Source organism: Lithobates pipiens, unplaced genomic scaffold, assembly GCF_037356315.1.
Source record: "Lithobates pipiens isolate NorthernLeopardFrog02 unplaced genomic scaffold, aLitPip1_a1.2 Scaffold_22, whole genome shotgun sequence".
NCBI lineage: Eukaryota > Metazoa > Chordata > Amphibia > Anura > Ranidae > Lithobates > Lithobates pipiens.
In genome coordinates, this window is record NW_027507784.1 from 56,040,938 (window position 1) to 56,067,425 (window position 26,488).

The following is a 26,488-nucleotide window of genomic DNA, read 5'->3' on the forward strand; positions in this document are numbered from 1 at the left end:
GGGGGGGGGGGGGGGTACCCAGTTTTTACAGGCACCCAGCTCCCACTTCCTCCCCTGCAGTGCCGGAAGGAGGATCACCTCTCCCCCCTCCCTCTCTGCAATCTTCTGGGACACGTCACAGGTCCCAGAAAATTGCCCGGCCATTCACAGCGCGCAGCGCGGCTCGCACATACACAGTGTGTGCCACAGCCGGACGCCCACAGTTAGAATGCCGGCTCCGCGGGGAGGAGGGGGAGAGGAGTGAGGCTTTGTGCACCCACATCGGTGGACCGTGGGACAGGTCAGTGTCTGATTAATAAAAGTCAGCAGCTACACTTTTTGTAGCTGCTGACTTTTAAGACCTCATGTACACTGCTGCTGGTAAACTGACGTTCAGAGGCAGTTGGCTGCTTTTTTCAACTGCCCCTGAACTCATCCAATGTTATCTTGTGTGTACATGTACACAGGTTTGTTTAAATTCGTTTTTAGGCAGTTGCATTTATAGGCTTTTCTTTGAAGACAAAAAAATGAGTTCAGATGCCAAAGGTACCGACGTTTTCAGATGCCAAACCTGGCTAAACGCTGTAATTCGCATTTAGCCACGTTTCGTTTACAGGCTTTGTCATTTTTGGCTATTTGAAAAAAAATATTAATTTTGCTTTTCAAACGCTTCTAAGCGCAAACACGGCTAAGCGCGGCATGTAAATGTGGCAAAACGGACGTTTTAAACGTGGGTTACTATCTGTCAAGTTAAATTGTTCAGGAGAGGTTATAAAAACGCCCCTGGTACATGAAGCTTTAATGGGTGGGACTCCGCTTTAACTGGGCAGCTGGCTGTGCTGGTCCCAAAGACTTCTGGGACTTGTGACCTGTAAAACCACTAAAATGAGTACTGTATTTGTCTCTCAAAATAGAAAAAAAATTATCATTCAAAGCATAGCTCCCACTGTCCCTGATTTGGAGAAATGTCCCTCTGTCCCTCTTTGCCCATCATTTGTCCCTCATTTTGGTCTGATCCATATAGTTGTATCTAAAATGCACTTTTTATCTTTCAAAATTGTTTCTTAATGCTAAACCTTTCATCCAATTTCTATATTGCTGCTTTTAATTTAAAAGTCAATATAAATGAATAGGAGTGGTTTTAATTAACCTTATTTGGGGTAATTCTCCTTTAAGGAGGTGTGTCTGGGGCGTGTCCTATGCCTACATATGTTTGCAAGTAGGTGTCCCTCAGGGGCGGACTGACCATTGGGTCACTCAGGGCACTGCCCAAGGGCCACATGCCACTAAAGGGCCCCATCAGGGTTGACAGCCTCAATAAAGCCAGGGACAGTATGTAAAAATCTTTTTTTTTTTTTAAATCCCAAGATTATAGCTGACCCGCCTCTCCAGTACCTTTTCAGTGTGTGTATGTGTATTCTGTGTGTGTATACTGTTTGAGTATATTGTGTGTCTATACTGTATGTGTGTGTATACTGTATGTGTGTGTGTGTATACTGTGTGGCCCCATAACCTATTGCCTGGGGGGCCCATAATCTCCTATTGCCTGGGGGCCCCATAATCTTCTCCTATTGCCCAGGGGCCCCATAATCTCCTATTGCCCGAGGACCCCATGAGTTGTCAGTCCGCCCCTGGTGTCCCTCATTCCTATCTCAATATGTTGGGAGGTATGTGCAAAGCACCCATAAATGTACAGTAATTCATCCATGTGTGTACTTGTGTGCCTGGAGTTCACATCTGTGCGCAAAATCGTTTGATCCCAAAGCATACAAAAATGTGTATCCTTATTGTAGTGGGGGGCTACTTTTGAATGACACCCCAATGCACCTTACTAAGGCACATACGTTTTAGCACACCAGATCACGTGGTACTTTGTACTTCGGTGCCGTGCCTAGAAAAAAAAAGATTCAAGCTTGTTTTTTGGTGCGACTTTCAAATAAATAGGCTGACCTAATTCAGCGCACAATGCCATGAGTATAATGTGCATTAGCTCACCAGCATAGGTGTGAACGGAGCCTAATGGTTGCAAAAGTCTTGTTTCTGTATATTACTTGTAATTAAAAATCTACTGCACAAGCCATAATTACTTTTAACATTCACCTGCAGTTTTTCTTGATTACAATACATCACAGCTATTGTGCTCTGCTCTTCTGATTTTCAGTGTACATCTATTAGGCATATTACCTACAACACAGTCTTGTGGTGGCTATTCCTATATTTGATTTTTTTAATCTCTGCGTTCATTGGGCAAGGTAATTATTTGTACACTTTTGACATACAAATGGCCCCTACAAAGAAAATCTACAAATCTGGATCTCAAAAAATTTCATACAACTTTGAAACAGCCAGGAAATCAAAATATGTGTCTTCTGAAAATAAGCTACAGCTTGCTTTTAATGGCAAGGTGTATTCAATAGTTTATAAATTGCTAAAAATTGGGTTTCTATGAGATTTTCTTCTTTACTCATTACTGCTTGATTTTGCATTTTTTTATTTTTATTTATCAGATACTTTCTCTTTTTTTGATCACAGAAGAGGAAGAATAAAAAAATGTCCACTAGGGGCACTATAACTTGTGGTCAACTACATCTAACACTTTTATTTTTTCGCACTTTATTTTTCCAAAACAAATCCAAGTATAAATCCTGAGGAATATTTAACGTAATAATAAACTCTTGACAAGAGTTTGTATAAATTCAATATACATTTTAACACTGATAACCCAGAGAAAGAATGATCTTCCAGTGTATACAGTATCAGTCTAATGCTACACAGTAGTGAGGAGGAAACTCGGGGGAAATTGTAAAAAGTGTCTGAGGGATAGCCGTGAGGCTAAAGAAAGTCAGACCCAGGGTATATCACTTGGACAGTTTTTGTATGTACAGTGCCTTGAAAAAGTATTCATACCCTTTGAAATTGTCCACATTTTCTCATGTTACTACCAAAAATGTATATTATTGAGATTTTATGTGATAGACCAACACAAAGTGGCACATAAGTGTGAAGTGGAAGGAAAATGATAAATGGTTTTCAAATTTTTTTGCAAATATCTGAAAATTGCGGCGTGCATTTGTATCTAGTCAATACTTTTTGTAGAACCACCTTTCGCTGCAATTACAGCTGCAAGTCTTTTGGGGGATGTCTCTACCAGCTTTGTACATCTAGAAAGTGACATTTTTGCCCATTCTTCTTTGCAAAAGAGCTCAAGCTCTGTCACATTCGATCTGTGAGCATCTGTGAGCGGCAATTTTCAAGTCTTGCTACAATTGGTCAATTGGATTTAGGTCTGGACTTTGGCTGGGCCATTCTAACACATGAATATGCTTCCATTGTAGCTCTGGCTGTATGTTTAGGGTTATTGTCCTGCTGGAAGGTGAACCTCCTTCTCAGTCTCCAGTCTTTTGCAGACTCTAATGCCTTGTACACACAATTGGAATTTCGGCCAGCAAAAGACCGATGAGAGATTTTCATGGGAAAATGCAACCGTGTGTATGCAATTCCGGTGCGCAGAAACTCACACATGCTCAGATTCAACTACGAGATGGAAGCTATTGGCTACTGGGTATTGAACTTCCTTATTCTTGACGGTCGGAATTTGGTGTGACCCTGTGTATGCAAGACAGCTTGAGCGAAATCCCATCGGAATTCCATTGGGAAAACCATCAGAGCTTTTTCCGACCAAAATTCAGATCGTGTGTACACGGCATAATGGGTTTTCTTCTAAGACTGCCCTGTATTCGGCTCCATCCATCTTCCCATCAACTCTGACCAGCTTCCCTGTCCATACTGAAGAAAAGCATCCCCACAACGTGATGCTACCACCACCATGTTTCACAGTGGGGATGGTGTGTTTAGGGTGATGTGCAATATTAGTTTTCTGCCACACATAGCGTTTTGCTTTTAAGCCAAAAAATGCAATTTTGGTCTCATCTGACCAGAGCACCTTCTTCCACATGTTTGCTGTGTCCTTGACATGGCTTCTCGCAAACTGCAAACGGGACTTCTTATAGCTTACTTTCAACAATGGCTTTCTTCTTGCCACTGTTCCATAATCGCAAGATTTGGGGAGTGCAGGACTAATAATTGTCCTGGGGATAGATTCTCCCACCTGAGCTGTGGATCTCTACAGCTTCTCCAGAGTTACCATGGGCCTCTTGGCTGCTTCTTTGATTAATGTTCTCCTTGCCTGACCTGCCAGTTTAAGTGGATGGTCATGTTTTGCTAGGTTTGCAGTTGTGCCATACTCTTTTCATTTTATGGATGATGGATTGAACAGCGCTCTGTGAGATGTTCAAAGCTTGGGATTTTTTTTTTAACCTAACCCTGCTTTCCACAACATTATCCCTGACCTGTCTGCTGTGTTCCTTGGCCTTCATGGTGTTGTTTAATTACTAAGGTTGTCTAACAAACCTCTGTGGGCTTCACAAAACAGCCATATTTATACTAAAATGTAATTACACACAGATGGACTCCATTTATTAACTAGGGTGCCCAGGCTTACTATAGTTAGGTAGAAACCTTTGCATCAATAGGTTGTTCCTAACAAGATCTTCACCTTTAGGACGCATCGCACCATTATGCTATATTTTTTCACTGTCACTTGGCCATCACAGCAATATGGGCTTGTTGGACATCCAATTTAAACAACCCCCACTACCCATTGTAACTTTAATAGCCTCCACACTGGCAAGAAAGCTTTTAAAAAAAAATATTGAATGCATCTATGAGATTTGCTTCCAGTTAGCCAAAAGAACATTTGTAAGGTCAGGTAGTGCTTTTGGATGAGGATACTTGGCACGCAATTGGAGTTCAAATTCATAAGTAGGGTTGAGGTCATGGTTTCCTGAAAAAATCCTCTACATAAAACTTTTCAAACCATGTTCTTTATGGACTTGAGCAATAATGTCCATATAAGACCTAAGACATTGGAGTCTTCATAGCTTTATGGAGATACATGTGTAAAACACCAGTTCTTGGTGTAAGGAAGATACACTATAAATATATATATATATACGATAACACTATATTACCCAGCGAATTGGGATGCCTGCCTTTACATGCACATAAACTTTAATGGTACCCCAGTCTTAGCCCGTAGGGTTCAATATTGAGTTGGCCTTGGCCCACCCTTTGCAGCCAAGACAGCCTCAACTATTCTGGGAAGGCTGTCCACAAGGTTTAGGGATTCTTATAGATATTACTGTCAAGAAATGGATCTTATTGTTGGTCATCATTAATGCATACATGTGATCAATTTAACCTTCATAAAAGATATATTCATTTTCTTTTAATATTATACAGATCAGAACAGAAAGTGAAAAAATATGCAAGCTTAAACTTCCCCAGGTATGTGTTTTTTTCCAATCCTGTTTTAGTTTAAAATAAATAAGTATATAAAAAGGAGTGTCTTTTCTGGCTAAAAATATTTTTTCTCTGCCAATTAAGTGAAATTCTAGATAGAGGGAAATATTTAAATCGTGAAATACCATTTGCAGCAGATGGTTCTAAATTATACATGCAGGAGAAGCTCACTGATCCTGTCATATTATAAACTATGAGAATTTGTTGATACAGATCCAAAGACAATTCCGATTTCTAAAACAACAGATTATCATTGTGTGAATTCAGCGATTATCTGCATCTTCCATGCATAGAGTTTTAATAATTGAATAACATTTGAGGTAAGACATGTTCAAGCTTACCTAAATATTTTTTGGGGTAAATGGTTACTAAGCGAGAGAGTAGGAGAAGGCAGGCAGTGCAGCTTATTGGTTTTAATGGTCTTTTTAAGTATTTAAAAGACCCCTCATTTGTTATATTTATATCAGAGCACCCCCCTTACCTCTTCACACTTTTATAGCTGTTATCAAACCAGCAGGAGATGTCTACAACTCCTAGCCCCTTCTCTAAAGTCTTTCTGTCTGGGCCCACACATGCATTTAGCAATCCCATTTATTCCTAGGGTCTTCCAAGTACACACTAGTACTGACAGAGATTTTCACTCATCCTTACTCATCCCGATTAAAAAAACTGGATACACTTTAGAACAGCCCTGTGAAACTTGCAACCCGCTAAAGATCTCCCTGCCTGCACCTTCAGCGGGCAGCAGTGGGCATTGTTGAGTTGAGTATTGTGTATGAGCACCACCTGTCACTCTCAACTATGGCCATAGTAACAAGTAGTAATTAATAGGTGGTAAGCAGGCATGGTTGTGGCTTGCACAGTGACACTGGCTGGAGCTGGCCTGTGCATGCAAATGTTTTAGGCTTTGTGGACCAGAATGTATTTTTCACCCTTGTCATTTGTGTGAAGGTAGTTGAGTTGACTGATCTGGGAGCTGTGTGAAAGTGGTGCACAGTGAATTGAGCTGAAGACTGTGGGGACAGTCAATTTGAGCTAAACAAGGTGGGGTGGCAGTTTAGAATGAGGCGGACAATGAGTTTTGCTTGAAGAAAATGGAGAGCAGTGAATTTGGGCTTACGAAGGTGGTGGGCAGTGAATTTGAGCTGACGAAGGTGGTGGGCTGTGAATTTAGGCTGAAGAAGGCGGTAGGCAGCGAATTTGACCTGACGAAGGTGGTGGGCTGTGAATTTAGGCTGAAGAAGGTGGTGGGCAGTGAATTTGGGCTGACGAAGGTGGGTTTAGTGTATTTAAGCTGAAGAAGGTGTGGGCAGGGAATTTGGGCTGAAGAAGATGAGGGCAGTGATCTTAAGCTTAAGAAGATGGGGGCAGTGATCTGAGGCTGAAGAAGATGGGGGCAGTGATCTGAGGCTGAAGAAGATGGGGTCAGTGATCTTAGGCTGAAGAAGATGGGGGTAGTGATCTTAAGCTTAAGAAGATGAGGGCAGTGATCTTAGGCTGAAAAGGTGTCGGACAGTAAATTTGGGCTGAAGAAGGTGGTGGGTGGTGAATTCAGGCTGAAGAAGATTTTAAAACAGCAATGTGTAACTTGCAACTCACTAAAAATCTCCCTGCCTACATCTTTAGTGGGTAGCAGAGACCTGTAATAAGCCCAAAAGAAGTTGCTTGTTGCTGCACAATGAAGGTGGTTGTGGGCAGCGTATTGTGCCTGCTTGCCCACCACAAGTTGTGTTCAGCTATCGTCACAGTTCCAGGAAGTGAATAAAAGGTGGTGAGCCGGCACAAGGGCCCAGGCTTTGTGAAGCTGTGAAGACGTATAAATTTGTCACCCTTTGTGAAGGTGGCTGGGCAGACAGTGAGCAGTCTGAAGGCAGTGAATGCTTTCTAGGCAGAGAGTTTTTGAAGGTGGGGACAGTCAATTTAAGCTAAATAAGTTGGGGGGCAGCATAGAGTGTGGTGGGGAGTGAGCTTGGGCTGAAGGAAGTGGGGAGCAGTGAATCTGGGCCGAAGAAGGTGGTGGGCAGTGAATCTGGGCTGAAGAAGGTGGTGGACAGTGAATCTGGGCTGAAGAAGGTGGTGGGCAGTGAATCTGGGCTGAAGAAGGTGGTGGGCAGTCAATTTGAGCTAAGCAAGGTGTGGGGCTGGGAGTTTGAGCTGAAGTAAAGGTGGTGGTCAGTGGATTTCGGCTAAAGAAGATGGGGCAGCAAATGTGGACTAAAGAGGTTTTGCAAGCAGTGAATTTGAGTTGCAGAAGGTGGTGAGCAATGCATTTGGACTGAAAAAGGTGCTGGGCTGTCAACTATAGTTAAAAAAGGTGGGAGCAGGAAACAAAGTTTTTCAAAATTCAAACAGTGATTAGAAAAAGTTTTTACATCTGACATATTTGCAGTTACAATTTATGTCAAAGTGCCATCATGGCCCAGCCTTAGATATGAGTTTGGAATGCTTGCTTTAAAAGTAAACCTGTCATCAGAGTATTATGGGAGTTGCCATTTCTAGCATTTTATAGCAGTTGCTAGTTCTCTTACGTCTCTTACTTTAAAGCAAACCTCAACATCTGGTCAGGATTCTTTTTGGAAGCAAATGCTGTTTTCACGTTTTTTCATCATCTTTTGCATCTCAATGCTGCCGATCTTCTCTATCCTCTTTTCAGGCACTTCCTCTCCAGTTTTGGCTGCACATTGTTGCTCTGGTTTGGCTCCCTGATAGTGACAACAACTGATTATGACTTGTAGTCTTCTCCAGGGATGTGTGTGACAGTGTAACATGTTCGTGTTCATAAATGTTCAAGACTGAACATTCAGTTGCATAAACCCAGTTGTCACTACCTGTCTTTCTTCTCTATTGTTTTTATAGTGTTTTTTTTTATTTATTTTTTTAAGTATTGCGTTCTATTACTGCTGCCTACATTTTATCTGCTTTATAAAATGTATTTTTTGAATAGCCATTAGAGGGAGCTCTCAAAGGATTGGTACAGTTACTATTCTTTCTCTCCTAACAGCTGTTGAGATAAGATACCACCATGCAGAGGGTGCATTATTGTAGTGAGTCAGTTGTCTCGTAGACTTGCAGTGCCTGTGTAGGTAATGAATAATACGGCTGCCCTAGGTACATTATCGCTACCAATTGCTTGAGGTATTTTAAAGCATTAGTACATATAGAAGGGATTATTTATATAAAACGGATCTCATTGTCTTGTTGATTTAAAATATTTAAAGACCACATGAATCCCTGCTATTCAGCAAAGGAGCTCAACTCTAAAGGATAAGGTATTAGTAACAAATTTGTTTGGAGTAGATATGGATTAGACAGTGTCTCCTCTGCTGCCCAATACCCATGGGTTATCAGTATCCAAAATGAATGCATAGAGGGCACATCAAACCATGAAGCAGACTGGCTCTGTTCTCCCCAGTAAGAAATGCAATCACCCGGCCATATATTATACAATGTTCTAGATTTCCTAGATTTACCAAAACCATATAATATGAGATCAAACTTAAACTCTTTCAATTTATATGCAATTGGGTGGGCCCTAGCACTAGTTCATGCATTAAAAAGGGGATTTACTCCAGAGATAAAGTGATAATTCTTCCACTCTACAAGACTCTGGTCTGGCCGCATCTGGAGTATGCCGTTCAGTTTTGGGCACCAGTCCTTAGGAAGGATGTGCCGTAACTAGAGAGAGTCCAGTTAAGGGCAACAAAGCTAATAAAGGGACTGGATGACCTCAGCTATGGGGAAAGACTACAAGCATTGAACTTATTCTCTCTGGAGAGGAGATGCTTGAGAGGGGATATGATATCAATATACAAATACCATACTGGTGACCCTAGCATAGGGAGAAAATTATTCAGTGAAAGGAAATTTAAACAGACACGCAGCCATTCACTAAAATTGGAAGAGAAGCGGTTTAAGCTTAAAGAGTATAATGCCCCCTACACACTATCAGATTTTCTGCAGATTTTTTTCCTTCAGGTTTACCAAAACCATGTAGTGCCAGGGCCTGCTTGATTGCATACAAATTTAAACTTCTAAGGTCTGACCTCATATTACAGGCATACCCCACTTTTAAGTACACAATGGAGTTTATTTACTAAAGCTGGAAAGTGCACAATCAGGCTCACTTCTGCATAGAAACCAATGAGCTTCCAGGTTTTATTACCAAAGCGTAATTGAACAAGTTGGGGTTAGAGGCTCATTGGTTTCTATGCAGAAGTGAGCCTGATTTTGCACTTTCCAGCTTTAGTAAATATCCCTATTGCGTACTTAAAAGTGGGGTATGCCTGTATATGGTTTTGGTAAATCTGAAGGAAAAACTCAGCAGAAAAACTGATAGTGTGTATGGGGCTTTAGAGTATTCTTTACTGTCAGAGCAGTATGGATGTGGAATTCTCTTCCACAAGCAGTGGTATCAGCAATGAGCGTTGATAGTTTCAAAAAACTATTAGATGGACATCTTAACGACCACAACATACAGGGTTATAGGATGTACTATTGACATAAACACATACGCACACACCATAGGTTGAACTGGATGGACTAGTGTCTTTTTTCAACCTCGCCAACTATGTAACTATGTACATAGTTGAAAGTAAATCTAAAGGAAGTTGAATAAGATAATTGTATATTGTATGGCCAGCTCAAGGGCACCTTCTCTCAACCAGGGTTCCATTGCACTCTAGGGTTCCTCCAAAGTTTGCTTGAGGTTCTTTAACCACTTCAGGACCGCCGTATTGCCAATGTACGTCAACACAATGGCACAGGCAGGCACAATCACGTAAATGTACGTGCCTGACTTCCAGCGGGTGGGGGGTCCGATCGGACCCCCTCCCGTTGGATACGACGGTTCGGTTCACTCCAGGAGCGCTCCGTGATGAGGGGATGGCCGTTGGTTTTCGGCCACCCCCTCTGGATCGCTCCTGGCCAATGAGAAGCTTCCTCCCACTGTGTATTGTTTACACAGGAAGGAGGAAGTGATGTCATTCTCCTCGGGGCGGTCTTTTTGACCGGACTACGAGGAGAAGACTAATAGTAAGTGTGCACCAACACTACACTGACATGTAGGTACACACAGGCACACAAACCCCCCCCCCCCGATCCCCCCCCGATCCCCCCCCGATCGCCCCCCCCGCCCCCCCTCCCCCCCAGTCACAGTGTCACTGATTGCATTGATCATTTCTTTACTGATCAATGCATTCAGTGTCAGTTGTGACAGTAAAACTTGTGTTAGGTCCAGGGTAGCCCCCTATCACCCCCCAATAAAGATTTAACCCCCTGATTGCCCCTAGAGTTAACCCTTTCACCCCCTTTTGCCAGTGTCACTAAGCAATCATTTTTCTGATCGCTGCATGTGTCGCTAGGTAGCTAGTTATTTTTTTAGGTTCACCGCCAGGTTTTTATATCGCTAGGTACCCCGATATACTACCCAATAATGGTTTTAACCCCCTGATTGCCGCTAGTTAACCCTTTCACCCCCTTTTGCCAGTGTCACTAAGTGATCGTTTTTCTGATCGCTGCATTAGTGTCGCTACAGTCGCTAGGTAGCTAGTTATTTTTTTAGGTTCACCGCCAGGTTTTTATAGCGCTAGGTACCCCGATATACTACCCAATAATGGTTTTAACCCCCTGATTGCCGCTAGTTAACCCTTTCACCCCCTTTTGCCAGTGTCACTAAGCGATCATTTTTCTGATCGCTGCATCAGTGTCGCTAGTGTCGCTAGGTAGCTAGTTATTTTTTTAGGTTCACCGCCAGGTTTTTATATCGCTAGGTACCCCGATATACTACCCAATAATGGTTTTAACCCCCTGATTTCCGCTAGTTAACCCTTTCACCCCTTTTGCCAGTGTCACTAAGCGATCGTTTTTCTGATCGCTGCATTAGTGTCGCTACAGTCGCTAGGTAGCTAGTTATTTTTTTAGGTTCACCGCCAGGTTTTTATAGCGCTAGGTACCCCGATATACTACCCAATAATGGTTTTAACCCCCTGATTGCCGCTAGTTAACCCTTTCACCCCCTTTTGCCAGTGTCACTAAACGATAATTTTTCTGATCGCTGCATCAGTGTCGCTAGTGTCGCTAGGTAGCTAGTTATTTTTTTAGGTTCACCGCCAGGTTTTTATAGCACTAGGTACCCCGATATACTACCCAATAATGGTTTTAACCCCCTGATTGCTGCTAGTTAACCCTTTCACCCCCTTTCACCAGCGATCACAGTATAAGTGTCACTGGTGACGCTGGTTAGCCAGTTAGTTATTTAGGTTCCCCGTCAGGTTTTTATATAGCGCCAGGGACCCCCATATACTACCTAATAAAAATGTGAACCCCCTGATTGCCCCTAGTTAACCCTTTCACCACTGATCACCGTATAAGTGTTACGGGTGACTCTGGTTAGTTTGTTTTTTATAGCATCAGGGCACCCACCATTTATTACCCAATAAAGGTTTAACCCCCTGATCACCCGGCGGGTGATATCAATTAGGTTTTAGGGTCAGGGTCTGCGTCGCCCCAGGCAGCGCTAGGTTAGTGCCAGTACCGCTAACACCCACACGCAAAGCATACACCTCCCGTAGTGCTATAGAATCTGAACAGATCAATATCTGGTCTGATCAGATCTATACTAGCGTCCCCAGCAGTTTAGGGTTCCAAAAAAACGCATTGTTAGCGGGATCAGCCCAGATACCTGCTAGCACCTGCGTTTTGCCCCTCTGCCCAGCCCACCCAAGTGCAGTATCGATCGATCACTGTCACTTACAAAACACTAAACACATAACTGCAGCGATCGCAGAGTCAGGCCTGATCCCTGCCATCGCTAACAGGTTTTTTGGTAGCATTTTATATTTAAATCCGGAAGGCAGTGCTTGGTTTTCGGGGTCCCGTACGTGGCTAGGCTCCCAAAAAGTCCCCCACATGTGGTATCCCCGTACTCGGGAGAAGCAGCAGAATTTATTTTGGGGTGTAATTTGACTTGACTGCCCATAGCATGTGTGAGCAATATATCATTTAGTGACAACTTTGTGCAAAAAAAAAAAAAGTTTGTAATATTCCCGCAACTTTTGGCAAAATATAAAATATTCCATGGACTCAACATGCCTCTCAGTAAATAGCTTGGGGTGTCTACTTTCCAAAATGGGGTCATTTGGGGGGTTTTGTGCTATTTTGGCATTTTATGGCCTTCGAAACTGTGATAGGTAGTGAGGAGTTAAATCAAAAATTTGCACCCTTAGAAATCCTGAAGGTGGTGATTGGTTTTCGGGGTGCCGTGCGCGACTAGACTCCCAAAAAGTCCCACACATGTGGTATCCCCGTACTCAGGAGAAGCAGCAGAATGTATTTTGGGGTGTCATTTCACATATGCCCATAGCATGTGTGAGCAATATATCATTTAGTGACAACTTTGTGCAAAAAAAAAAAGTTTGTAATATTCCCGCAACTTGTGGCAAAATATAAAATATTCCATGGACTCAACATGCCTCTCAGTAAATAGCTTGGGGTGTCTTCTTTCCAAAATGGGGTCATTTTGGGGGGTTTTGTGCTATTTTGGCATTTTATGGCCTTTGAAACTGTGATAGGTAGTGAGGAGTTAAATCAAAAATTTGCACCCTTAGAAATCCTGAAGGTGGTGATTGGTTTTCGGGGTGCCGTGCGTGACTAGACTCCCAAAAAGTCCCGCACATGTGGTATCCCCATACTCGGGAGAAGTAGCGGAATATATTTTGGGGTGCAATTCCACATATAACCATGGCATGTGTGAGCAATATATCATTTAGTGACAACTTTTTGTAAAAAAATATTTTTTTTTTGTCATTATTCAATCCCTTAGGACAAAAAAAATAAATATTCAATGGGCTTAACATACCCATCAGCAATTTCCTTGGGGTGTCTACTTTCCAAAATGGGGTCATTTGGGGGGGATTTGTACTGCCCTGCCATTTTAGCACCTCAAGAAATGAGATAGGCAGTCATAAATTAAAAGCTGTGTAAATTCCAGAAAATGTACTCTAGTTTGTAGACGCTATAACTTTTGCGCAAACCAAAAAATATACGCTTATTGACATTTTTTTTACTAAAGACATGTGGCTGAATAAATTTTGCCCTCAATGTATGACTAAAATTTAGTTTATTCGATTTTTCTTATAACAAAAAGAAGAAAATATCTTTTTTTTTCAAAATTTTCGCTCTTTTTCCATTTATATCGCAAAAAAAAAAAATCGCAGAGGCAATCAAATACCATCAAAAGAAAGCTCTATTTGTGGGAAGAAAAGGACGCAAATTTCGTTTGGGTGCAATATTGCATGACCGCGCAATTACCAGTTAAAGCAGCGCAGTGCGAAATTGCAAAAAGACCTCTGGTCCTTAAGGTGTTTATTGGTCCGGAGCTGAAGTGGTTAAGCTATGGCTGATTGTCCTCCCGTTTGCATAGTTCCAGAGCCAACACCACTTAGCACAGCCAGCTACATGACACCAATGATCTGTTTTGACCATCTGTGGGAGTGGCCTTTTCACCGGTTTAAAGATATCCCTTCTAATGGCCAAGAAATTTAAAGTGTAAGTAAACCCCCCTATCGTTTTTAGCCAAGGAAGCTGCCATCTTTGACTCTATTTAATCTACAAATGTCATGATGTTGCACATGTGATCAGTTGCGACACCAGCCATTGGATCGTTTGACAGTTTGGTTGAGAGCACAACCAATGGGAGTGTTACATTTCTGGCACGTGCCGGAAATGAAACTGTTTTATGGATGGGTTTACTTCCGCTTTAAGGGGCATTTTCCCACTGACCTATAGTTAACTGGTTTTAGAAAGGCACCCCCAAGACCTGAAAATTAATTCAAGGGTTCTTCGTAGGTAAAAAAAAAAAAAAAAAAGTTGTATAGGTAAAAAAATAAAAATAAATAAAGAGAGAGAATGGCTGCTCTATAGTGTAATGCAGCTCAATGTACTTTTTCACATATAGCATATCAAGTACTCCCAGAGCTTTATTGTGCTGATATGCTGTATAGATGGAACTAAACTATCCTGCCATACACTCATTGTATTAGCAGTGAACTTTATTGTGGTAACTACAATGTGTTTCAAGGCGTATCCCAGCCTGTTTAGGAGGATGTTAATTAAAAAAGTATTGCGATGACTATACATTCTCTTATAGTTTGAGTTATATTGTGAAATAATCTGGTGTCATTGAAGAAGTCCAGGGACGAGGGGTCATTTTGTTCAATCAGACTACTTTCATTTTCCTAGTGCAAGCTGATTGGATACTGTGGACAGGAGCTAAGGCTCATTTGCATTTTTCGTAAATGAGCTTCCACTGAATTTAAAGTATTCTACATTCTAATAGGTCTATGGGAATGGAAATCAATTAAGATATAAAGAAATACATTTTAATAAAGAGCAAAAAAAAAAGAAAATGTTCATCATACCATATTGACCAGTCCAGTGTACAACTACTTTTTCAGTTCATTAGAAAAATGACACTTACAATTTAAACGGGTTGCTATGGATTATAGAAAATTTCTATTAGCAGTCTATTAAATATGCCCAATTATGCTCCCAGGTTAGGTTAGATTAAATCTCCCCAGCATGTCAGCACTGATATTCACTGCAATTTAGTCATTTCTGCTGTAGTCAACAATATATTCATGAAGCAACAAGAGCATGTAAAGCCCAACTCTTGATCTGAATACATATGACAGGATGTGTCGGAGATTAATGATATATCTGAAGTCACTGAAGTATTTCGATTTAAAAGCTCTGCAACATCTGGTGGTATGGATGTATTTGGGGGCAGTAGCTCTATACCTTACATCTCATAGAATAGTATAGAGCAGGGTAACTTGGTACATGTGGCTTGAAGCACCCTGGTGGTCATATACATATATATCTATACTTACCTTTCTAGTGGCTGGGTACAGAAAAGCCCTTACATCTCCTTTCCCCACCTGCTGCAAGTATTCTACAATTTTGTGTGCATAGAATGTTTGCTCCTTTTCCAGCCACTGTGGTTCCTCCTACAACCTTGTATGTCACTGTAGTACATACACGTTGGCGAGAAGAAACACAATATAACTTATATGATATATGCAGCTGCTTTTTCAATACACGGGCCACCTGAAAGGTAAGTATATACATGCTCCTTTCATTTTTAGGTGGCCTATCTTGTAAAAGTCAAGTTTAGGTGGTGGGAAAATTGCTCAGACCAAGTCTTATGGCAAGTCTGCCATCCCTGTATGGGTAAAATACAGGTTCACTTTAAATTGGTGACATAACAGGGATGAGTTTTTTAGTTGGGAACAGCTCCTTACCTCTCTGTCAAACTTATGCTTTATTATACATATGCAATAGTTACTGTATTTATTGGCGTATAACACTCACTTTTCCACCCTGAAAATCGGATGCAAATAGCATGTGCGTGTTATACGCCAATACTTACATTTTAGCTACCTTGGAGGGGACAGGAAGGGGGGCGGACAAGCGCCGTCAGATTACATACAGTGAGAATCTCCTGTTTACTTGGCAACCTCTGTAATAGTAAGTCCCGCCTATCCCCTCTAGGCTGCAGATGGGCATTGATGGCAATGGTGAGGCTGCTGCATTGATGGCAATGGTGAGGCTGCTGCATTGATGGCAATGGTGAGGCTGCTGCATTGATGGCAATGGTGAGGCTGCTGCATTGATGACAATGGTGAAGCTGCTGCATTGATGGAAATAGTGAAGCTGCTGCATTGATGACAATAATGAGGCTGTTGCATTGATGGCACTTGTGAGGCTGCGTTGATGTGGACTGATGAGGCTGCATTGATGGCACTTGTGAGGCTGCAGATGGGCATTGGTCAGCCTGCATTGATGGCAATGGTGAGGCTGCAGATGGGCACTGACCCTTATATTGCTTCAAAGTTCCTTATTTAAAATTTTATTTTTTTCCTGAAACTTCCCTCTTAAAATGAATGCACGTGTTATATGCCTGTGCGTGTTATACGCTGATAAATACGGTAATTGCCTCATCTGGTTATTTTCAGTTCATTCTGACAATGATCTCATTTACATAGTACAGTACCTACTTTTTTGGAAAAATTACACTGAGGCGGGTTAGAAAATCATGTTGGATTTCTATTTTTTCCCACAAGGTAAACTGGTGCTAGAAGCGTCTACACATGCCTCCCTCCTCCCTGCTGTACAGCATTATCAAAACTTGGGCAAGCCGAGCATTTACAGTATGTCTCTGCTTAAAACATACTGTATTAAATATGTAGATTGGGAAAACAAATGGAGGTTCAAATATCTGCTTAGCTAGGATACATGGAAAGGCATTGTTTCCCCCTCTATAATGGAACTTTAAAGGCATAAGAGAGTAACCAATGTTTGCATTAAAATTCAAAGTTTAATTATAATGAGTTGGTTAGCAAAAAGCAGAAAAACATATAACTACCAAAAATACAAAAATACATGTAGTTACCTGGCGAATATATCCGATGTTACTCAACAGACACTGATATGTATGTATTTATCTGTTGTAATGTTTATTTCATGTTAATATTAATGATAAACTTTCAATAAAAACTACTGAATGAAAAAAATACAAAAATACAATACAGAAGAAAAAATGGGGTACGTATTACCGCACCATCATTTTTCATATAACAGCTATCCACTATCTATAAAAAGAATTGAATAAACATATACAATGCTTTTTGGAGTAACTTGGCTCCTTCCTCAGGGATAGTTCTTTGCACAAAAATAAAAATCATGTTACAAACATTCATCAAACTGTATATATTGGTGGCTCCTATGACAGTAAGTGAGGTTTTAAAGCGGTACTGACAATGTCTTCAAACCCATAACTTAACAATGATCATAATGATTAAAAGCACAAAACATTCAGACAGGTTCCATCTCAATTGACATGCATCAAAACCCCCCAAAGGAGAATGTTGGAGAGGGTGGAAAAGGGTCTCAGGAAACAGACCGAGGGGGTCCTGGCAGATATGCACTGGGACCATATGGCGTCACTGAGGAAAGAGTAAACAATCAACAAGATTGTGTACAGTATATAGTATTTATATATATGTATTGTAGGTGAGGGAGTAGTAGAAAAGCCTGTAATCCTATCAAACTACATACCTATGATCAAGCGATGAGTAGTGTTCTGCCAGGCTGTCTCAAACAGGATGTAAACGTATAAAGGGCAAAAGATAGTTTCAAAGAGCCATGAAGTGACCCCAAATAGACTTACACAGTAGTCCCTAATAAGCAAATCAAAAAAATTAGACAAAAATAAACGTATGTATGCCCAATCAGATATGTTTATGCAATTATTTTTATAGATCCTGGATAGCTGTTATGTGAAAAATTATGGTGTGGTAATATGTACGTCATTTTTTATTACGTATTATATTTTTGATAAGTATATGTTTTTCTACTTTTTGTTAACCAACTTGGTATAATTAAACTTTGAATTTGAGTGCAAACATTTGTTACTCTCTTATGCCTTTAAAGTCCCAATATAGAGGGGGAAACTATGCCTTTTCTAAATATGTAGATTAGACACTAGAGGGAGCACTTACTGGCCCAGTGCAATCATTTAATTCCTGTTTCACAACTGTTATGATAAGATACACAGGGAGTGCATTGTTTTTAGCAAGTCATGTGACTCATAGTCATGCATTGTAAGGGAGAATCAGTAAAGCCTAGTACACATGGGTTGAATGTTGGGCGGCATTGGCCGGTTCAACAGAAACCAGCCGACAGTAGGCCCGTGGGTGTGCAGCAGCCCGTCTGACTGTCGAAGGATCATTTCCGGATAAAGGTCTGCCAACTGCCTCCTGATCAGCGCTCCCAGCCAGCAGAGCACAGCAGAACAGCAGGGGAGATCACTGTAGCAACATGGGTTAGTTAGTACAGTGGTTCCAACTTAAAGTGGTGTTCCACCCAAAAAAAAAAACAAGAAAAGCCAGCAGCTACACATACTGCAGCTGCTGGCTTTTAACAATAGGACACTTACCTGTCCTGGAGTCCAGCGATGTCTGCACCGTAGCTGATGTTTCCATCAGCTGTCAGGTGCTGCCGCCACCATTGCGGGTAAGGGTACCCGGCAGTGTAGCCTTATGGCTTCACGCCGGGAACCCTACTGTGCATGCACGAGGCCCCACTCCTCTCTCCTACTGGCCCGGCGACAGGGAGAGGAGGAGGGAGGAGGGAGCCCCGTGGTGATGTCCCATGCTGCGGGAAAGGTGCTAACTGTGGCACCGGAGGGGGAGAGGAGACAAATGAGCGGAAGTTCCACTTTTGGGTAGAACTTCCCTTTAAGCCAACAGTTTTCTTTTTCATTCAGCCCATTGGGTTGAAGAAAAAAAAATAGTATTGTGTATGAGGCTTTAAGTATGTACTAATATACTTAAAGCGGGAGTCCGCCGGGACTCCGCGTTTTTTTTTATTTTTTAAAGTCAGCAGCTACAAATACTGCAGCTGCTGACTTTTAAAATAGTGACACTTACCTGTCCAGCGCGCCCGCGATGTCGGCACCCGAAGCCGATCTCTAGATCGACACTCGAGTGCTGCCGCCGCCATCTTGGGTATGGGAATCAGGAAATGGAGCCTTTCGGCTTCATTTGCCGGTTCCCTACTGCGCATGCGCGAGCCGCGCTGCGCAATGAGGACGGTCCCCGCTGCCTCTGGGATCTGTGTGTTTCCCAGCAGGCAGCGGGGCACTTGCGGAAGGGGGCGGGCACTTGCGGAAAGGGGCGTAATGTACGCCCCTTTCCGCAGAGAGCTAGCCCAGGTAACTGCACCCCCCTCCCCCCTGAAAGGTGCCAATTGTGGCGCCGGAGGGGGGGAGGAATCCTATGAGCGGAAGGTCCATTTTAGGGTGGACCTCCGCTTTAAAGCCTAACATACTAATGCTTAGTACTGCAGAGCATGAAGCAGAGCCTGCATACTGTATGTAATGGGCAAATTTGCTACCCTCCTGTGTGTGTGTGTGTGTGTATATATATATATATATATATATATATATATATATATATATATATATATATATATAGATAGATAGATAGATAGATAGATATGTATAAATAGTTGCAAATTATACATAGAAATAAGGTACTGAAAACATTCACACATTATGGTAATATTGTCTACACCAGGCTGATCATGTTCTATTTATCACAAATTGTATTGAAAAGACTAAACACTCCCTTTTAGAAACCCCAAAAGGTAAAAAAAAAAATGTAATAAAATAAAGAGATACAGTTGAGTAATGCTAATCTGAGTGATTTTTTTGGTGCCTTGAGGTCAGCGGGAAGGAAATACAGTGCGGGTGGACCTGTCAGTTCTGTGCCTCTTTTCTCCAGTCTCGCTTTAAATATTCCAATCTAACTACTTATATGCTGGTTTATGGAAAATCAATAATTTTACATTTCTTGCCCTGAAGAAAAAGTGTTCTTTATTAGTTTTACTCTGAATGTAAAAGAAAATGTTGAATATAGCCATGAAAGTCTCTATATAACTGTTATTTTTACTTTTTTTTCCTCTTGGTGTAGATAAGATTTGCAGTAATGAGACATTCCCGTCCATCCCTTATCACACAATCGTGTATTGTCTGTAGCTTTACATGTTCCAGGCTGATAAATCCTGAAAGTACCTCAGAAATACAGCCAAAATCAAACCTGATAGGCTTTATCTTTCTCCTACATGTGAAAGCAAGGCTTTCCTTTAGCATAATGTTTGTCTTTTTTTTAAGAAATATGCAAATATTTGGCAAAATTGAATACCCAAAAGACCAACTGCAGGCTCTGCTATCCCCCTTTCTCCCCAGGACCCCCCACATGTGTGTTATACTTTATTTAATATAATTGAATATACTTTTTTAATTAGGCTGGTCATATGGCATCCTCAATGCAGAAAGTGGCGCTGATGTGATAATGTCAGCGCTCCTCTCTGCACCGCTGTATGTAAGTGCAGGGCACTGTGATGACAGCCCCTCAGGGGCGGGATTATGATGCACTGCACTAACAGGATATGAAAACTGAGGACCTCTACTGGTGAAGACATCTAGAGAAGAGATGAGTGTTGCAACCAGAGCTGCTTTTTTGTTTTAAACCCCTGATAAACTCCAACATACTGTATTGACCCCTACCCCTCAAAGTAAATCGGTTTATCAAAAAATGACAAACTATGATGGGCGCTGCCACATTTTTTCCTACTAACTACATGTGTGTATCCCACGTCTAGTCTGCGTAGTTGTTCATTTTATTTTTTTTGGTGGTTTATTTTAGGTGTTATCAGTGCGGCATTTTTCTTTTATTCTATGCCCTTGTACACACGGTCGGAGAATCCGTTGAAATGTGTCCTATCAGACCGTGTCGTCGGATAATCCGACTGTGTGTGGTATGCATCGGACTGATTCCGTTGGAATATCCGTCGGACCCAATTTTCCAACATGTTGGAAATATTTCCCGACCAACTGGGCCGATCGGACATACTCCGATCATGTGTAGAGAATTTTGATCAGACCAAGTGCCACGCATGCTCAGATCAAATTCCTACATCAAAGCTATTGGCTACTAGCCTGAATGTAGTCCCATCATAACGAAATTATGTCATCACGTTCTGAAAGATCGGATTTTTCGCCAACTTTGTCCGACCATGTGTATGCAACAGTTTCGGACAAGATCCGACGGACAAAATCCGACGGGCAGAATCCGATGGATTTGGTTGTGGAAATCTCTGACCGTGTGTACAGGGGCTATGATGGACATGGCTTGTTGTGGGAGTGGCCTTAAACAGGGGTGTTGCTTGGATGCCACACTATATAATTGCAGTAAAAATCCCACAGAGTGGTTGAAACCTTACTTGCATGGGGTACACAGCCGATTGCCCCAAAGCTCAAACACAAATGCGTGTGTGTGTGTTCGTGTATGTGTGTATAAATATATATATAATCACACACAGACACACACACACACCTTAATAACGTGGACGTGTCAGTAGAGCAGAGGACAGTGTCAATAGTTTTTTATTTTTATTACTTATTAATATTTTTTGCAATTTAAAAAATATATAAATTATCATTATTTATTTACTTTTTTACTTTTTTTTGGAGGCTGTTGAGGGGCTTTGGTGAAATATCAGGGGTTTAAACAGACCCCTGATGTCCCACTTTTGAGACAGAGAAAATGACCGAGGATTCCCCAGTCCCCTTTTCTGAAGCCTCAGCTGCACTGGAATGTGAATGAATGGGAAGTGCTCTGCGCTGAGGAACTTCTTGTTCATTCACAAGCTGAAGCATAGTAAACGCAGTTTATCCAGGTATGGATATTTTTACATAGTTACCTTGGTGAAACTTGATGCATTGATGCTTGGGAGCTGAAAGCTAGAAGTCTCTGTAGTAGGTACCACTACTACAATGATCTCTACTAGCTTCTGTGTCCTGTGACGAATGGCTATGCTGCTGCTTAATGAACACAGGAGAGCACCCGCATTTGCCTTTGTTTCAAAGTATGCAAAGCGTTCTCTCATTGGACGAGGCAGAGTTTGTGATGTCACTGCCCCACTCTTCTTTCCAATCCAATCGGAGAGAATGCTTTTCATACATTGAAAAAAATGCAAAATGTTGTCTGAATGATGCCCCTACTGTCCTAGTGGCCTCCTGCGTTCACAAAGAACGAAGAAAGAAATGGCTGCACATCCAGAACTTCCGATTGCCTTTTATTTTGTTTCACAAAGATAACACCAAAGACACCAAACTGTGGTCACATAGACATGTTTCACGCATGCATCTTGTGCTTAATCAATAAGACACCAAACTGTGGTCACATAGAGGCGTTTCACACATACATCTTGTGCTTAATCAATAATGACTAAGCACAAGATGTATGTGTGAAACGCGTCTAGCTGACCACAGTTTGGTGTCTTTGGTGTTATCTTTGTGAAACAAAATAAAACACAATTGGACGTTCTGGATGTGCAGCCATTTCTTTCTTCTTTCCAAGTTTCCCATGGAGGGGGGCCGGGGCTGGCACTCTGCAAGATACCCCAATCAGCCTTATCTTTATCCACCTGGAGCAGCGGTTCTTTTTCTTGTGTTCACAAGGAGCAGGACAGCTGCTTGGCTAATGGAGATCACTGTAGTAGCCGTAGATTTCCAGCTTCTAGGGCAGTGATGGCGAACCTTGGCACCCCAGATGTTTTGGAACTACATTTCCCATGGTGCTCCAGTACACTGCAGAGTGCCAGAGCATCATGGGAAATGTAGTTCCAAAACATCTGGGGTGCCAAGGTTCGCCATCACTGTTCTAGGGGGATGCTACAGATATGGCATACACAGTACATACTTACATTGGTCCAAGCTATACCAATATAACTATTAGAAAATATCCATGCTTTGAATTCTTCTTTCATTTTTGAGCATTTTTTTAGGGGACAGAATCACTTTAATGAATTTAAAGAGGAAGTAAACCCATCAGGGTTTACTTCCTCTTTCATTCCCTGCAAAGGTAAAGCATAATGGACTACTATGCATCGCATAGTAGTCCATTATGTGTCACTTACCTGACACAGGAGCCAGCAAAGTCTCCGCTGTCCCCTGTAGTCCGGAGCCTCCATCTTCTCGGTGGGTCTCGCTGCTCCGCCGCTGTCATTCGGCGAAGCCGCGATAACGTCACTCCTGCGCATGCGCACGGGAGCCGCCGCTCGTGGCATATCGCCGTTGACCGCGGCGCGTTCAGTGCCTGTCTTTCGCCAAATATCTCCTAAACCGTGTAGGTTTAGGAGATATTTCTTGGGCCTACAGGTAAGCCTTAATCTAGGCTTACCTGTAGGTCAAAGTTGGTTGTAAGGGTTTACAACCACTTTAAGTGAATACATCATGAAAATAAATCTAGGCCCATGAAAAGGACACATCTCCCGTTTTTAGTTTTGAATTAAAATATGTAGAAGACAGAAATACGTTTTAGATATACAGATAGAGATATGTATGGTTTGTTTTTTCTTCTATTTTCTGCCTCTGCCGTCCCTGAGCTTTGTCTATCTGCACTAGAGAGGAGCAGATGTTTTGCCAAACATCCTGATGTGTAGCATTTTCTTATGGGAGTGCATAACCGTTTCTTGTGATGCATTGACTTGACAGCTGCTGGATTTCAGGGAGCTGCTTAGAAGCCATTAGTGGTGTCATTGAATTGAAACAGAACAGTCACTCCCAGCTTGAACTGCAATTGTTAATATCTTGTTGCTATTTTTTTTTTTTTTTTTTTCTGTGGCAACACGAGGCCTGAAAGATCACATTCTGGAGTAATGATCTTCCTTTCCGGCTGATGGCCCTGCTTAGAACAAAGAGGTGTTAGGACTTGTTAGGATTCTTGTTTACTGATCGTGGCCAGCTAACGATTTCATTTTTTTTTCACTACACCTTGCATGACTTCTCTTTAAATGAAGGCGCTGCAAGAATATGGACCACAGGGGTCCCTTTTAGCCAGGAATAACCTTGTATTATGTGTTTCTCATAAAATATTTTTAATGCGGGGCTTTGCATGGGTTGTTATCGCATGACATCAGTCTCTCCTTTGGTCATGTTGATCTGTATAGGTTTTGATTTGCAACTCATCTCTGTGGTGGATTGTATAGGGATTTTTTATTTTTTAATTTGTACACTTTTTTACATTGTTTTTCATTATTTCAAGGAAGTTACGGTATATATACAGTATATGAGTTCTGTTGTATCCAGGTCTCTGGGCACCATGTCTGATATACATAAAAGCCTTTTTTCCGTAGAAATTTTGTGACAGTTTTTTTTTTTTTGATTAGGTAAACCACCAGGTCTTTCAGCCACCCTCCCCCAATGCGCACAGTTGGGACTAGCATGCAAAATGTGGTAACACATGTGCATAACCAACTTGTACACACATTATAGGACCAATATAGTTAGGAATCAATTAACCTATCTGGATTTACTTGGAATGTGAGAAGAAATCAGTGTACCTAGAGCACAGGTGTCAAACACAAGACCCGCGGGCTGAGTCCAGCCCTCCGGGCCATTTCATGTGGCCCTCACACAGAGGGCTTTTTTTTAAGCCAGAACCCTGCACACTGTGCATAACACACCCATAAACCCTGCACTCTGTACACATTGCACTCCTGAACACTGCACTCTATACATAGCAAACCCCTGAGCTCTGCACTCTGTACATATCACACCCCTGAATTCTACACTTGGTACATAGTGCACCCCTGAACTCTGCACTCTGTACATAGCGCACACCCATGAATCCTGTGCTTAATACATAGCGCACCCCTGAACTCTGCATTCTGTACATAGCACACCCTTGAATCCCGTGCTTAATACATAGCGCACCCCTGAACTCTGCACATAGAACACCCCTGAATCTTGCGATTGGTTCATAGCGCACCCGTGAAGTCTGCACTCTGTATATAACGCACCCCTGAATCCTGCGCTTGGTACATAACACATCCCTGAAGTCAGCACTCTGTACATAGCGCACCCCTGAATCCTGCACTTGGTACATAGCGCACCCCTAAACTTTGCACTCTGTACATAGTACACCCCTAAACCCTGCACTCTGTACATAGCGCACCCCTGAATCTTGTGATTGGTACATAGCACACCCTGAATCCTGCGCTTGGTACATAGCACACCCCTGAACACTGCACTCTGTACATAGCGCACCCCTGAACTCTGCACTCTGTACATAGCGCACCCCTGAATCTTGCGCTTGGTACATAGGGAACCCCTGAGGTCAGCACTCTGTACGTAACGAATAGGGCACCCCTGGAACTGCACTTCCTGAACTTCGCACATAACTCACTCCTGGTATTTGTTACTTCTTTAAGATCCTCCTACTGATGGTGCAGGTTGGCCACACCCACAGTTTGATGCAGTAGTGTGGTCAAGGTCAACCTGCATAATGAGCTTAGGCCAAGGACAAGGGAAATGGAGAAAACCTATAATCAATCAGTCTGTGTTTATACTGCATATTGAGATTATTAAATGGCTAGTTGCTAGTTAGTTCATAATCAATTTCAAGGTATGTGTAGATGGCCATTTACAAGGTCTCCTGATTCCCACCTGTATTGGGCTGCAAATTGGGAAATGTTCCTTTTAACCTCGGTCATACACATTACATTCTGGCTGTATAAACTCAGTTTCTTTTAGTGCTATCAATACTTCATAACATGATGGGCTACCCTCGCAGGTCCTTGCACTTGATTTGTCATTGTTAAATCTAAAGGATTCAATTAGATTACAATCAGATTGTAACATATTGCTCAGTTAGATGCTTTGTGTCAAATACCAATATGGACTCACTGGTGAACTCTATATACACTATATTGTCATAAGTATTGGGACACCTGCCTTTACACGCACGTGTACTTTAATGCCATCCCAGTCTTAGTCAGTAGGATTCAATATTGAGTTGGCCCACCCTTTGAAGCTATAACAGCTTCAACAGCTGTCCATAAGGTTTAGGAGTGTGTCTATGGGAATGTTTGACCATTCTTCCAGAAGCGCATTTTTGAGGTCAAGCACTGATGCAGACAAGAAGGCCTGGCTCACAGTCTCTGCTCTAATTCATCCCAAAGGTGTTCTATCAGGTTAAGGTCAGGTCAGTCAAGTTCCTCCACCCCAGAGTTGCATGTCTTTATGGACTTTGCTTTGTGCACTGGTACGCACTCATGTTGTAACAGGAAGGGGCCATCCCCCAACTGTTTCCACAAGGTTTGGATCATGAAATTGTCAAAAATGTCTTGGTATGCTGACACCTTAAGATTTCCCTTTTCCTGGAACTAAGGAGCCAAGCCCAACCCCTGAATAACAACCACACACTATAATCCCCCCTCCACCAAATGATTTGGACCTTTTCACAAAGCAAGGTTCATAAAGACATGGATTGTTTTACCTTAACCAATTTAACACATCCAGAGTTGTCAAAGCAGGCCAATTAGGGTGTCAAGGGTTTTGGGGTTCCCACAGAACATTGGTAGAAGGCTGGAGTGTTCACCTCTGGAAGCACTTCAAGAAACCCATGCTGGGAGAAATTCATAAGCTATCATTGCTGTTCACCTTCTCAAAATGCTAATTCCCTTGCTGTCATATTGATACAACAGCTTAAAGGAGAAGTATTTTGGCAATACTTCTCCTGGG

At 42.0% G+C, this 26,488-nt stretch overlaps 1 protein-coding gene across 20 annotated transcripts in view; it reads left to right on the forward strand.

Moving 5' to 3' along the window:
- BAZ2B (bromodomain adjacent to zinc finger domain 2B) overlaps positions 1-26,488 on the forward strand; it is a 459,321-nt gene that overhangs the window by 23,097 nt on the left and 409,736 nt on the right. The window contains exon 2 of one of the 20 annotated variants that reach the window (XM_077447614.1): positions 5,281-5,325. The exons of the other annotated variants lie outside the window; for them this stretch is intronic. The gene's annotated coding sequence lies outside the window, so the exon portion shown is untranslated. The remainder of the gene's footprint in view (positions 1-5,280; positions 5,326-26,488) is intronic. 20 annotated transcript variants of the gene reach the window in all.